General features: G+C 44.3%; 1 pseudogene; it reads right to left on the bottom strand.

Moving 5' to 3' along the window:
• The window catches only part of LOC111976749 (nuclear transcription factor Y subunit alpha-like), a 19,311-nt pseudogene extending 14,564 nt beyond the window's left edge, over window positions 1–4,747 (bottom strand).
• Window positions 4,748–6,000: the final 1,253 nt, after the last annotated feature.

Below are 6,000 nucleotides of genomic sequence, written 5' to 3'. Positions count from 1 at the left end.
TATTATAGAGCCTGTAGTGGGTTAGTACCTGGTAGTAAGAGCCTGTAGTGGGTTAGTACCTGGTGAGTATAGAGCCTGTAGTGGGTTAGTACTGGTTAATTATAGAGCCTGTAGTGGGTTAGTACCTGGTTAGAATCCGAGCTGTGTGGGTTAGTATAGAGCCTGTGTTGGTTAGTACCTGGTTAGTATAGAGCCTGTGTTGGGTTAGTACTGGTTAGTATAGGCCTGTAGTTGGGTTAGTATAGGGCCTGTAGGTGGGTTAGTGCCTGGTTAGTTAGAGCCTGTGTTGGGTTCTGTTACCTGGTTAGTATAGAGCCACCAGGTACTAACCCACTACAGGCTCTATAATAACCAGGTACTAACCCACTACAGGCTCTATACTCACCAGGTACTAACACACTACAGGCTCTATAATAACCAGGTACTAACACACCGTGCCCCAACCCCCCCAGTGATCTAGGTAATAATCTGGGTATCTCTGGTTGGGGCCTTACCATGACCATGCCACCAGCGTTCATCATGTTGCCTGAGACTGGCAGGGTGACGGTCACAGTGCCCTGCTGTCCACTGTTGGTAGTGGTGGTGTTGGCACCCCCTGTCTGTACCATTTGGGCCCCCGCCAGGCTGCCTGCTGGGATGGTGATCATTCCTGGGGAGAAAAGGCCTTCTTAACACCACCACCTTCACCATTTTATTTGTTTGTTTGTGTTTGTGTGTGTGTGGGCAAGTGTGCGCCCAAGCATGTCGGTGTGTATGTGTGTGTGGCCATACTGTAAACATACCCTGTTGCAGGACGGTGCCATCTGCGTTGACTGGCTGGTAGACGATGGTCTGTCCATCAGCTGTCTGTGCAAGCTGTTGGCCCTGCTGCAACTGGATCTGCTGGCCTTGCTGCAACTGGATCTGCTGGCCCTGCTGCAACTGGATCTGCTGGCCCTATAGGAACACACAGGACTGGGTCATATACAGTATGGCGACAAGTAAAGTAAGGCATGAGCCTTGGCTTGTGCGAGCCACAACGGCTCATAGGAGCAGGAGCATAACTCTTGTTTCTGTAGTGTGAGGCAGCTTGATGTACCAGTACAGGGACAGGATGCTAGTCTATCGCAGGGCCATACCCCTGATCTATCTCCTTAATGCTATAAAATATCATTAAAAATCTAAATACAATGTTATCGGTCGCGTACACATATTTTGCAGATGTTTTCGTGGGTGGAGCTAAATCCTTGTGTTCCTAGCTCCAACAGTGCAGTAATACCTAACTAAATGCTTGTGTTTCTAGCTCCAACGGTGTAGTAATACCTAACTAAATGCTTGTGTTTCTAGCTCCAACGGTTAGTAATACCTAACTAAATGCTTGTGTTCCTAGCTCCAACAGTGCAGTAATATCTAACTAAATGCTTGTGTTCCTAGCTCCAACGGTAATACCTAACTAAATGCTTGTGTTCCTAGCTCCAACGGTGTAGTAATACCTAACTAAATGCTTGTGTTCCTAGCTCCAACAGTGCAGTAATATCTAACTAAATGCTTGTGTTTCTAGCTCCAACGGTGTAGTAATACCTAACTAAATGCTTGTGTTCCTAGCTCCAACAGTGCAGTAATACCTAACAATACACAAATCCAAAAAATAAATAGAAAGAAATTAAGAAATATAGAATATAATAAATATAGAATATAATAAATATATATATATATATATATTTCCTATCATACTGAACCAACAAGGGGGATTTTGCCCTTTGAAAGGTATATACAGTGGCAAAAAAAAGTAGGTGAACCCTTTGGAATTACCTGGATTTCTGTATAAATTTGTCATCAAATTTGATCTGATCTTCATCTAAGTCACAACAATAGACAAATACAGTGTGCTTAAACTAATAACACACAAATTGTTGTATTTTTCTTGTCTATATTGAATACATCATTTAAACATTCACAGTGTAGGTTGGAAAAAGTATGTGAACCCCTAGGCTAATGACTCAGGAGTCAGCTAACCTGGAGTTCAATCAATGAGACGAGATATTGGTTAGAGATGCCCTGCCCTATAAATAACAAAACATCTAAATTTGAGTTTGCTATTCATAATAAGCATTGCCTGATGTGAACCAGGCCTCAAACAAAAAGAGATCTCAGAAGACCTAAGATTAAGAATAGTTGACTTTCATAAAGCTGGAACGGGTTACAAAAAGTATCTCTAAAAGCCTTGATGTTCATCAGTCCACAGTAAGACAAATTGTCTTTAAAATGGAGAAAGTTCAGCACTGTTGCTACTCTCCCTAGGAGAGGCTGTCCTGCCAAGATGACTGCAAGAGCACAGTGCAGAATGCTCAATGAGGTTAAGAATCCTAGAGTGTCAGCTAAAGACTACAGAGATCTCTGGAACATGCTAACATCTCTGTTGATGAGTCTAATAACACTAAACAAGAACGGTGTTTATGGGGAGGACACCACAGAAGAAGCCACTGTCCAAAAAAACAACATTGCTGCACTTCTGAAGTTCTCAAAAGACCACCTGGATGTTCTACAGCGGTACTGGCAAAATATTCTGTGGACAGATTAAAGTTGAGTTGTTTGGAAGGAACACACAACACTGTGTGTGGAGAAAAAAAGGCACAGCACACTAACATCAAAATCTCATCGCAAATGTAAAGTATGGTGGAGGGAGCATCATGGTTTGGGGCTGCTTTGCTGCCTCAGCAAGCTATCCAGGCCCTATCAGACGGGGAAATTAATTCAAGTGTATCAAGACATTTTGCAGGAGAATGTAAGGCTATCTGTTCGCAATTTTTAAAACTATTATTTAACCTTTATTTAACTAGGCAAGTCAGTTAAGAACAAATTCTTACTTACAATGACGGCCTAGGAACAGTGGGTTAACTGCCTTGTTCAGGGGCAGAACAACACTAGGCTACCTGCTAAATTGAAGCTCAACAGAAGTTGGGTGATGCAACAGGACAATGACCCAAAACACAGAAGTAAATCCAAGCATTCACAGTTTGTCCACCCTGCACTGTGAATGTTTACACGGTGTGTTCAATAGACATGAAAACATAGAATTGTGTGTGTCATTAGTTTAAGCACACTGTGTTTGTCTATTGTTGTGACTTAGATGAAGATAAGATCACATTTTATGATCAATTTATGCAGAAGTCCAGGTAATTCCAAAGGGTTCAAATACTTTTTCTTGCCACTGTACACACACACACACACAGTGGCCAGTTTATTAGGTACACACATCTAGTACCGGGTCCAACCCCTGTTGCATACAGAACAGCCTGAATTCTTCAGGGCATGGAAATATTACTCAATTTGTATCAAGGGACCTAACGTGTGCCAGTGAAACGTTCCTCACACCATTACACCACCACCATCCTGTACTGTTGACACCAGGCAGAATGGGGCCATGGACTAATGCTGCTAACGACAAATCTTGACTCTGCCATCAGCATGACGAAACAGGAACCGGGATTCGTCAGACCAGGAGATGTTATTCCACTCCTCACCTGTCCAGCGTTGGTGATGGCGTGCCCAACTGAAGCCGCTTCTTCTTGTTTGTAGCTGATAGGAGTGGAACCCGGTGTGGACGTCTGCTGTAATAGCCCATCCGTGACAAGGACCGACGAGTTTCGCGTTTCGTTATTTCCCCCACCTGTTAACTTGCACGATTCTTGCCATTCTCCTTCGACCTCTCATCAACGTGCTGTTTTCGCCCACAAGACTGCCGCTGACTGTTTGTTTTTGTTTGTCGCAACATTCTCTGTAAACACTAGACACTGTCGTGCGTGAAAAGAACAGGAGGCCGTACGTTTCTGAGATACTGGAACCGGCACGTTTGGCACCGACGATCATATCACGCTCAAAGGCTCTTAGGTCACTCGTTTTACCCAATCTAAAGGTCAATCGGAACACCGAATGTATATATTGCATAGGATTGAAGCTTAACATCTCTGGCCTTGCTGCAGCTGGATCAGTTGACCCATGATTCAGTGTCAATGAGAGATTTGAATTTACATTGTAGTTCCTCATGTGGAAGTTGAACTAAAAGTATGTTTGAATTCAGACTCAAATGCTGATGGTTAGCGATGATGTCACATTGTCCTAATAGAGGAAGTGTGTCATCAGAAGTCTGTATAGGTGTATACCTCTCAGAGTGTGTGTGTGTGTGTTCATATGTGTGTGTGTGTGTGTGTGTGTGTGTGTTGGTGTGTGTGTGGTGTGTGTGGTACCTGGTTCTGTCCGGCTGTGATGGCTTGTTGTGGCTGTTGGATGATGATCTGTTGGGGTTGACCCTGCGTCCACCTAGCTGTAACATCCTGGCCGTCTGCCAGCTGGATCTGCTGTCCACCTAGCTGTAACATCTGGCCGTTCTGCAGCTGGATCTGCTGTCCCCCTGCAGCTGGATCTGACAATGAAACATAATCAGATGATAATGTGTTCATAATATCATTCCAACTCTGGACTCTGGCTCAAATAAATATGATTCCTAGAATGGGAAGAAGACTCTAAGAACACTGCACTTTGAAAGCATTCTAATTTAATGGGTTATAGCAATTATATGTCTATGGTTTCCTCTCATCCCATTCCTCACCTGTTGTAGTCCCTGTCCTCCAGACACAGGCACCTGCATATGGTCTGTTCCTGTCCCCCCCCATAGCCTGCACCATGATGGGTTGCCCTGACGATTGATCAGCTGCCCTCCGCTCACCTGCCACCACCAGGGCTGGCCTTGACCTGTGGGTGGGTGGTTAAAGTTGATACATTCATTCCCAGATATCATATACATTGAGTGTACAAATAATTAAGAATGCCTTCCTTTCCCCTCACAACAGACTCAATCCGTCGGGACATGGACTCTAAAAGGTGTCTAAAGCATTCCACAGGGATGAAGGCTCATGTTGACTCCAATGCTTCTACAGTTGTGTCAAGTTGGCTGGATGTCCTTGGGTGGTGGACCATTCTTGATGGACACGCGAAACTGTTGAGCGTGAAAAACCCAGAAGCATTGCAGTTCTTGGCACAAACCGGTGCGCCTGGCACCTACTACCAACCCCATTCAAAGCCGCTTAAATCTTTTGTCTTGCCCATTCACTCTCTGAATTGCAAACATACACAATCCATTTCTCAATTGTCTCAAGGATTAAAAAATTCCTTCTTTAACCTGTCTCCTCCCCTTCATCTACACTGATTGAAGTGGATTTAACAAGTGACATCAATAAGGGATCATAGCTTTCACCTGCACTCACCTGGTCAGTCTATTTCGTGGAAAGAGCAGGTATTCATAATATTTTGTACACTCAGTGTATACTATAACTCTGCAGTTTCATGTCACAGCCAGAGCGCTGATAAAACACAAAGCGTGTCATTAAAACAGAATATAATTCCTGTTTTAGGACATAAAATTATGAACACATGAACCAGTTGACAGTGTAAGCGGATCATAGCGTGAACAATGGTGAAAAACTCTGGCAAATGCCCATAATATGATGGTCAATCCGATGTTTCAGACTGTTGCTAGTACCTTCATGGATGACTCGGACTGACTCAGTCAAACCAGTCACTGAGCTGGGGACATGCAGCTCAGAGCAGCGATAGCGTTCTTGGGAAGCTAGCACTGAGATGGGGCATGGTAGGCGAGAGGCATGCTGTACACTGTGACACTAATGCAGTGCGATGTAATACTGTGACCGGGTGACAATGTGACATAGGCAGACGGTCACACCACTACCTGGAGTGTCTGCACCTGCTGGCCAGAGGCCGTCAATACCGGCGCCTCGGTCTGCAGCTGCACAGCCGTCATTGTGCCCTGAGTCTGCAGACAAGGTCATGTTCATTAGGGCACGCAACCGGAAACCGTTTCAAAGCATTTTTGTAACGGAAAACAAAAAAGTGCATTTCTTATTTAAACAAGCCCCTAAATCCAGGTAGCCCTTCCCTGTTTCATTCAGTTCTCTGACGTTTAGTGCCTAATGAACACGGAACAAGGTACAGCTACAGATAACT

The sequence above is a fragment of the Salvelinus sp. IW2-2015 genome, linkage group LG17 (assembly GCF_002910315.2).
Source record: "Salvelinus sp. IW2-2015 linkage group LG17, ASM291031v2, whole genome shotgun sequence".
Classification (NCBI taxonomy): Eukaryota; Metazoa; Chordata; class Actinopteri; order Salmoniformes; family Salmonidae; genus Salvelinus; species Salvelinus sp. IW2-2015.
The sequence above is the reverse complement of the archived record's forward strand: the minus strand, read 5'-3'. Positions and strand labels throughout refer to the sequence as shown.